Source organism: Mugil cephalus, chromosome 14 (genome assembly GCF_022458985.1).
Source record: "Mugil cephalus isolate CIBA_MC_2020 chromosome 14, CIBA_Mcephalus_1.1, whole genome shotgun sequence".
NCBI classification, from domain to species: domain Eukaryota; kingdom Metazoa; phylum Chordata; class Actinopteri; order Mugiliformes; family Mugilidae; genus Mugil; species Mugil cephalus.
In genome coordinates this window covers 3337539-3347675 of record NC_061783.1, presented here as the reverse complement: position 1 = coordinate 3347675, position 10137 = coordinate 3337539, and positions in this window count along the sequence as shown.

Here is a 10137-nt window from a genome sequence, read left to right as displayed (position 1 = left end):
TCAGGACTATTGGTTCAAAGTTAGCATACATACAGTATAGTGTTATTTTAGACATAAACTTGAAGACAAAGCTTAACTACTGACGGAAAATACCTAGTCCTGGCTCAGTATGTATGTGAAACACTGCCTACCAACACTGACCAATAGGCTGTGGGTAGAAATGATGTGTTTGGTGAGATGGAGGGTAAAATGCAAAGTCATTATGAACAGGTTTTACTACCATTCACCTTTTACCTTTTCCCCTGTTAAGTTGCATTTCTGCTAACTGACTAAACGGTTCTCTCTCGCTAAAGCACCTCATCTTCAAGTGGTAACAATTAAATGTGCCATCATGCTGATCTTTACTCCATGGCTAACGGGACTCCTGGCTCTACACTACTGATCTGACATGAAAACAGCGTTGATCTTTTCATCAAGCAAATGAGTAAACAAGAAAATAGTATCAGTGTCAATAAATTAAAGCTCTTCACAGAATGAGAACAAGTTGTTGCTGTTTTCGGGAGCACTTTGGTTAGCTTCACACTCTTCTTTTACTCCGTTAATAATACTATAGCAAAAACACATCTTGTGTCTTAGAGAGTAAAATCATAATGACTGGGCATAGTATATATGCATGTATATCCAGATGATAGACAGCAAACAGTGCGTGAGGCTGAGAAAACACATCTCAGACTCCCGTACCATCAGTACAGGTGCCCCTCAAGGCTGTGTCCTTTCAGCCCTGCTCTTCCCCCTGTACACCAACAGCTGCGTCTCCAGTCACGAGTCTGTCAAGCTCCTGAAGTTTGCGGATAACACCATCCTCATCGGGCTCATCTCTGATGGGGATGAGACCGCCTTTAGGACGGAGACAGACCGGCTGGTGACTTGGTGCAGCTGTAACAACCTGGAGTTGATCACTTCCAAGACAGTGGAGATGATCATGGACCACAGGAAGAACACAGCCCCACTCCTCCCCATCACCCTGTGTGACTCTACAGTCAACACTGTGGAGTCCTTATGGTTCCTGGCCACCATCATCTCTCAGGACCTCAAATGGGAGCTGAACATCAGCGCTCTCATCTAGAAAGCACAGCAGAGGAAGTACTTCCTGCGGCAGCAGAAGGAATTCGACCTGCCAAAGACAATGTTTGTGCACTTCTACACTGCAATCGTCGAGTCCATCCTCACCAACTCGCCTCTGCTAAGGCCAAGAGCAGACTGCAGCGTGTCATTCGCTCCACAGAGAAGGTGATTGGCTGCAGGCTGAAGTCCCTCAATGGGCTGTACGCTTCCAAGACTCTGAAGAGTGCAGCTAAGATTGTAGCTGATCCTTCTCATCCGGAACACAGACTGTTTAACAGGCTCCCCTCTGGCAGATCTATCGAATGCACGACCACTCACATGGTGAACAGTTTTTATCCATGTGTAGTGCACCTGTTAAACAATGCCAGAGCCCCCCATGAACACATTAAACCCACCACCATCCTACTGTAAATGTTCCTTTTGTTGTGTTGTACAGTGAATATATGTTTTGTTTATTTTAGTGTGTATATTTATGATTTATTATTTATCATTCTATATTTTTTATGGAACAAACACCAAGTTCCTTGTATGTACAAATATACATGGCAATAAAGCCTTTTCTGATTCTGATATCTCTTAGAGAGATATGCTTTACGAGCCGACAACTCTCTGGTCAGGAGTCACTAGCAACGGACAATATTAATCATAATCCAACACCTCATGTAATTTCCGTTCCTCCAACACTCACCGGTGCCGGGGCTATTTTTGTCCATTGTCCTGCTCTGTGGTTGATTTCTTCAGCTTCTTTTCTGAAGTCATCATTGGCTTACGAAGATCATGTTGTGTGTCGTATTGGCAAACTTCTCCATGGCAATGGGGGCCATTGTCTATAACAAAGATTTTCAATATACCAGAACTTTGCAATTACAGCGTGGGGAGCAAAAAATATCCATCTTAGCATGTCAGTTTGTCTGGCAGTGAGCCTTAAGAACAAAACACACGAACAATGCTCATAATTCAGGGATTATAGCGCTCATTTACAATGCGCATCAGTTTGATTTGCCCTTCCTGCAGCCAAAGAGAACATGTCTCCGTGTGAGTCATCTGCACGGAAAACTCTTTTGACAAATCTCTTTTTCATCTCAGTTTCAGGGACCAAATTTCTCAAAAGATCACATAAAGCACTTTGAAGGAGGAGGTTGACAAAAAACAAAGAAAGAAGTAAAAATCAAGTCAAAAATCAAGCTTTATGACTAGCCAGTTCTATATCGCTGCTTCTCTGTGGGATACGAGGCACAAATCGGCATCACTGACTCGTGTCTTCTTTATATCACTTTACAAGCTATTTCTAGGTGACCTTTAGATCCATGATCTGTATCGGAGAGATCAGCAGTGTGCACGTACATATACCGACCGTATTCATGTTATTGATACCATTTTGCTTTTCCTACAAAACCAAGTAAAAAAAAAGTCTTATAATCCTGTCAACAGGCCATTTAACAATAAAGGCAGCAGAAAATATCTATTTTTTTAAAAAGACCATTTTCGTCTGATCTGTTTCCTAGTTCTGGCCTGTGTCAGGAGATTTCATTTTTCACACTTTCTGAGTTAACTGCGCTCCTCTCTGATAATATAAACATCATTATAATGTGATCAGATGAAGAGACATAATCATATTAGAGCTAATGTATATGTTGCCAGTGCCAGCCTTGATAATGAGGGGAATTATATCTGCACCATTAGGGATGAACAGAGAACTTCAGGTTTGATCCATTGCACTGTCAACCATAGCAGCAGTAGGTCCACTTCAATAAAAAACAGCGCTTATATAACCAGTCTTATATAAATCATACATATCTGCACTAGTTAGATTTAGAGTCCTCATAAAACAAGTGCCCCTGAGCTCCAGGGGGAGCCACAGCATGCCCTCCCCATGTTTCAGACATGGATAGGAGAGAGAGCGAGCGGACAGGGGTTAATTAATGGATGAGTACCTTTATTGCAATAAGAGTAGGACTTCACTTGTTTTTATCACTGCAGCAGTTCAAGTCAAACTAGGAGCCCAGCATTGATCTTAATGTCGGGGGTTATTGGCTAGCTGTAAAATAGCCTTTTATCACTCTTAAATGCTCTAGTGTGAGTATCCTGACAAGAAAAAGATGCTTTGTGTGTTTCTTTATTTAATCATTCATCTTCATCTGTGCTCTTGATCTATTTTCTATTTTGCCTGGCATCTTCTTGAAAGCACCAGAGACTCAAAGTCAGTGTAGACTTCTTAAGAGTCTGTTGGACTACAAGTTTACAGCCATGCTCGTGGGTCTGTGCAGTCGTACCATACAGGGAGGCTGTCAGTTAACATGCTAACATGCTTGCAATGAGAATGCGTCACTATAGACAAAAACATCCAAAGGTCACCCAAGTCAGTGGGGTACTTCATATGTCATCCTCACCATGAAGTCAGTAGGATTCACCCTCTTGTGACCATGATATGTCTGCGAAAAACATTTCATTTTAATCCGTCCACAAGCTGTTTCCGTCTGAACTAGGTATTTGAGTAGCCATGTTTCTGTGTTGAACATTTTCTTACCATAAATAAACGAAGCGGCCTCAAATGAATGGGGTACTTTGAACGCTGTGAGGGTCTATAAATTACGACACTGTATTCTCTGCAGCTGTGACCCTCTGCCAGTGTCACCCTGTGCCAATGAGCAGTGAAGGAGACAGCGTGGAGACAGACAGAGAGGGACGGTGGGCGTAGGTGGTTGTCGACACAGGCAAACCCAAATATCGCTGTGTGACAAGACGGACGTTCCCTGACACCCACAGCCCACTCCATTTATGACATGTCTCCTGCAGCTCGTGACAGGAGCAACAAATGTGGCAGGCAGTGCCATCCCATTAACCCCCCCCCTGCACGCCTCTCTCTGGCTCGCTGCTGATTATGTGTGGCAGTGGAGCCATGCCGGAAGTAAAGGGCAGCAAACACAGATGCCCTGACAACCTCTGAGGGAAAGAAACAAAACTTGTTGCTCCGTGTGACTTCAGGAATTTGGGAATGAATTTAACGTGCAATGTTTCACTGTATTTTCTGAAATAACAAGCTGCACATATGGTCAGCATCAGGTTTCTGCACCTGGTAGATCATTGTTTCATAAAGCAAAGTGTTCGTGTCAGCATATTTTGTTTACAGTCTGATGTTCTACAAGTCGTGCTTACTGTGGTTGCTGTCTTTGTTTTGCATTCATGCTAGCAGTTGCTAACTAATACAAGACACATTTTGTACATATGACCAAGAAACTAACTGAACCAAAGACAACTGGCCTTGTAGAGTTTCTAGAATCACGTTTTAACACTCATTCAAGAATTTCACGAGACGGGTGAGGAGTTAAATACATGTTAAATACGAACATGTGTGGGTGTTGGCCATCCGCATGCGCCAACTTGCATAACTGACATGAAGAAACTGTTTTAATATGGTTTTCTTTTCCCAATTAATGGTGCAATTAATGATACAATTAATGGTACAATTTTCAACACCCACAGATATTCATTATTAAACCCAAAACTTCTCATCAGTCTTTCAGAACTGAAGAATCTACTTGGATGAGTTGAAAATATGTTCAAGAAACTTTACATGTCCACCTGGCTTTGTTTCAGCTTGTTTTCAGCTTGGTACATATGAGATTGATCCAAATGCCATTATGTTTGCAAGGATTGTGTAATAAAGCGTGAAACATTTTGAGCCAAGGGGCTATAGTAATAACACAGTTAAGTCACTGTCATTTAATTCTATTCAGTTTCTTTCTTTCTTTCTTTCTTTCTTTTGTTTAAACAGAGTGAAGACAATCTGCTGATGAATCCGAATCCTTATGCCTGTTTTCAGAGAGGCTTGCTTGTTTTCTTCGTGTTACACGTGCAGCACTCCGCCTTGTTTTATATCAAGACGCTGGCCCTCACTCCTGTAAAAAAATCCATGAGAAGGAGATCTGCACTGGAAGCAAGTATTATATACTCTATTTTTCTTTTTTTTTCTTTTTTTTTTTTTTGAAGTCCCTGGACAGTTGTCCCGTCTATCATATAGCTACCACACATAGAGACAAACAAGCATTCACACATACAGCCAATCTGGAATCACTAATTAACCTAACAAGCACGCCTCTGTTCCGTGGGAGGAAGCTGGAGCGGAGCCAGAGAAAACCCAAGCAGGCTCAGGGAGAACTCCACACAGAAAGACCCCAGCCGGCTTTTGGGTTTGATCCCAAAGCTGTCATGCTGAGAGGCAAGAGTCCTGACCACCGCGGCTCATCTAGAGCTGCTGAAGCTGCGGCTGAGGCTTCCTCTGATGCTGGCAGGCCCTTTTCTCTATGTGTTCTGTGTAACAAGAGACTGTTACATGTAGTAGAACAGCTGGTATGAACCACGCAGAAAGAGCGCTGCGATTGACTCTGTCCTTTTTTTTTTTTCTCCAGATCAAACCGTGCTGAAATTGAGTTCAAATCTCTCTCTCTCTTCTCTGCAAATCACGTGTAGAAGGCTAATTCAGGAATCGTCTAGATGAGATGTTCCATTGCAGTGGACAGAGGTACAGCTTCCTCCTCTGCCACTGCAAGTTCAACAAAGATTAGATTTTTCCATTTGAGGAAGATGACGCGAAAGAAAAAAATAATCTCACAGCACTCCACCGTGGAGGTTGTCTCTGTTCCTCTTCCCTCTCTTCAATATTGCACATCCCCAGCAGAGCACTTGTCAACCTGATGGGGCCACTAAAATGAGAGAAAGACCAGCTCTCTGATGGGATGTGATACAATGTAGAAAACTCGTGAGGAGGTTTTACATTATTTAATGTCGCCAACGCTGACATCTTGACTGCAGCTCCAGATAAGAAGTACTTCACTGAGGCTGCTGCAGACTGGACTAACGTCTGTCTCCCAAATCTATGTTTCTTTTGGCAATTAAACCGACAGCTACACAGAGGTTAACTTCTTTAAATATCGGTTTTGGTGCATATTGTCCTCTGGAATCCTGTTTATGTATTGCTATGGATTGCTACATGGATAGGTGACTCACATGGCACCTAAAATATTGACTCTGTCCATCACTTTAAAAATCCACTTGGAAGGTTATTTCATGCAGGAAACAGTTCTTTTTGAAATGTAAAGTGAGAACCAATATGATGAAACAGACCCTGTGAAGCCTGTGATTCCCAAAAGGTTTCCCCTGACCCTAAAATAAAGCAACTCTTTAATCTTTTTATTGTTTCAAGGCAGGGGTTTGGGCCAGTACTAATCCTTTTTTTAATTTTTTTTTTGGCCACTTAAAGACAGCTAAGAACAAACATGGCGCTGTTAATACACTCTTCTAAAGTTGACATGGCAAAAAATGACAGGGAGAAGTAAGCTCTGTGAACAAGTTTATTATCTCCTGCCACCAGATACATCTAATATCCACTCACTGCCCAGCTCCTTTTTGATGAAATCCCTCTGCATTCACCACTACACAGGTTTAGTTCACCAGCTGATTGTGAACTCTACCTGTGCGCAGATAGATGCTGTTCTCATAGAGGACAGTTGGATTTGTATTTTTGCTGGAAGCAGTGCTCAACAGCCTAACATGCTTCCTGCAGGGGAGTTTTAGACTGGCACACCAGCTGTGGGTTTGTGGCCATTAATAACTAATTTCACAAAATAAATTATTTTTTTTATTACTATTAAAATATTGCTCGGTGCAGCTTTAGATCAAGCATTAAGTGATTTTTAGCTGATTGTGGACAGTGGAAACAAGCTGTAAAGACAGTGAAATATCATCACATTTAAACTGATCAGGTTAATGTGATACTAAGCATCAGCCTATTTCCACATCCAGCAGATATAAAGCATTCATCTTAAGATGCATTTCTGTCCACCTGATGACTGTAGTTCTGACATTAGTTCAGTTTCCGTTTTCTCCGGTTCCTGTGGGAGTTTTTTTTCTCTTTCTTTTTTTGACACTTTAAGTGTTTAATGGATAATGCTATTAAGAGTACCTGCAGAGTCAGCCTCTATGAATTCTCTGTTGATATGTCACTGTGAGCAGTACTTTTCACATAACCCATAGTTATCTGATCCATTGTTAAAATAACAAACATTGATCATTACAGCTTGAAATGTTGCATATGAATGAGAAGGAGTGAGAGCACATCTGAGGCTGCAGTCAGGATCCAGCACATTTCTCTGTGCTGCCTTGTAGCCACAGCGTCCGGCTTTGATTGATGCTTCCTGAACCCACCTCCTGTATGAAGCCGAGTGACATTTAAGAAAAAGTCCATAAAAAGTGGGAAAGTGCTAACAGTGAAAGGCATTTATGTAATTTATTCAACTCTAAAGTGCCCTTTTTTTTCTCAGCTAATTTGACCATTATGGATCATTATCTCATAATGATTACTGGATGTTGGAGAACTAGACCTTTCAAGCTGCTGCAGTATGAGGAAAGTATTTTTTACTTTAAGTGAAATGCCGGTTGTGAGGCTACTGTGGAAATAAATCCCATTCAGAGGTGACATTTTGCCTTTGCCCTCACTTTGTATAGGCATTTATTTGACATATTCCTTCCTGTTAAGATCAGCATTAGCAGTTGCCCCCAGTGACTGCTTGTCTCGTCACGGCCTTCAAAAAGAAAATGTAATGGAACAACTCCATTATGTTTGACAAATTTCATCTCCATGTCTATTTTTGTTTATATGTTTTATATGTGTCTCTTGTGTTGCAATGTACCCTCTGGATGAGTTCAGTGTTGCATGTCAGTAAACACACACACACACACACACACACACACACACACACACACACACACACACACACACACACACACACACACATATACAATGTGACACTGATGCATTTAGTCCTGCAAAGCACCTCCATCAGTGAATGTTGTATTGATTGGGTGTGCAAACTGAAACAAAGTTACGAGGCTGATTTTATACTATGTAGACATGACTCTTGAACACTTTACAAGGAAATAAATATATGAAATCCCAAGAGATGAAGCTAAATTTGTTCTTCTCTACTGACAATTGACTGCATGTGCTGATGGCAAAAGCAAGTAGAGCTCCCCCTGGTGACTGGATGTCAACCTGTGACACACTTACTAGATGGTCAGAATCATTTTTTTGTTCTTCACTAAAAACTAGCAGGCTACTTGGACAACAGCTTTGTAACACGTCTCTTTCATCCAGTCCTTGGACAGAAAGCTGCCTCATGCGGACTCACCCTCGTTTTATCCACTAATAAGTAAGTAAAAAAAAAGTAACAACATATCTCAATACTTTGGTAACCACTACGTCAGAGTGCACTGTAATCACAAGTTGCTCTACAATCAAAGCTTGATCTCTGGCTTGACCTCCATGGTGGAGAAAGATAACATTATGAATTCTACAACTGATGCTACTACCCCAAACTACAATATTGGCACCTTTACTTCTTCCTTTACTCTCAGCAGAGAAAGACTCATCCTTCTTGAGACTCTGAGCTCGTTCTTATTCACCACAAAGACTCCGGCCTGCCTGATCTCAGCGAGCAGTGAGCTGTGTCTCAGTGGACCGATGGGAAGACACACATCAACAGCTTGAGTCATTAATATTGAAGCCTCCTCTGCTGTTCTCGGATCACGGTAAGATCTTGCATTAGGTGAGCATCTCAGTACAACAGCAGGTCATAATCGTAAGGCCAAACCTGGTATTAGCTGATTCATAATTTAACATCATGGAGTGTGCACATGTTCGTCCAGACAGAGCTGCTGTGCCTTTGAAAAGGAGACCTACAGAGAATAGTAATCAATATATTGTACCAAGCAGGACCAAATAACCTTAACCCTAAAGCTAATACATATTTAATCAGTCCCATGAGGAAATCACAACTATAAAAAACTAGAACCTCTAGCTCACACAATTTGAAGAAAGAATCCATGAAATGGGAAAAACACAATTATCAGGGGTTCCAGTTATATAGAAGACATGTAGGGGAATATGTGGAATAGCTTTTAGTACAATCTGATTTACAATCCATCCACACAAAGCCTGTTTGTAGTAGAAACATACACTGGGGCATTGTTTCGATAAGTTAATGCATTGACACGGGATTTATTTCCATCCAGTGTTGCATTCATTTTTCTCCAAGATCTTGTGTTGATGATGGGAGAGTCTGACCACTGAGCAAAGCCTTCTCCAGCACATCCCAAAGATTCTCAATGGGGTTAGGGTCTCGACTCTGTTGCGGCTAATCCATGTGTGAAAAGGATGTCTCATGCTCTCTGAACCACTATTTCGCTATTTGAGCCCCATGAATCCTCTTGGAATATGCCTGTACCATCAGAGAAGAAAAAAATCCATTGATGGACCTCATTCTTTGGGCAGAATGTTACTGAAGCTAGACCTGAGCAACTGCAGTAACCCCAGATCATATACTGCCCCCACAGGCTGGTTCAGTAGACACTAGGAATGATGGGTACATCACTTCATCTGCCTCTCTTCTTACCTTGATTGCCCATCACTCTGGAACAGGATCAGTCTGGACTCATTATATCACATGACCTTCTTCCATTGCTCCAGAGTCCAATCTTTATGGTCCCTAGCAAACTGAAACCTTTTTTCTGGTTAGCCTCACTGGTTAGTGGTTTTATTAAGACTATACAGCTGTTTGGTCCCAATCCCTTGAGTTCCCTTCGCATTATATATGCTCTTAGTTTCACTGAGGTCTGCTCTTCGATTTGGTTTCAACAAACATTTAAGTGATTACAATCAATCAGGACTTTTTCTGACCACATTTTTCAAAGACGGCACCTCACTATACTTCCGGTTTTTAATAATGCAATTATATATTTTTTTCTGCTTCAATCGCCTTAGATGTTTTTTCTGCTAGATGCATGACAATGATTTGACCCTTCTTAAACAGACTAAGATCTTTTTAACAATGTGTCTTTTCACATGATTGTTTAAGAAATGCATTGCATCAGTTGAGGTTAAATAATTTGTTGCCACCTGAAAGGTAATTGCCGATGTAGTAATTATCCAATAGGAGGCTCGTACCTACTTGCTTAGTTAAATCCAGGTGGCAATTTAAAAAAAAAATTTTTTTTTGGCCAGTCAGTGTATTATCT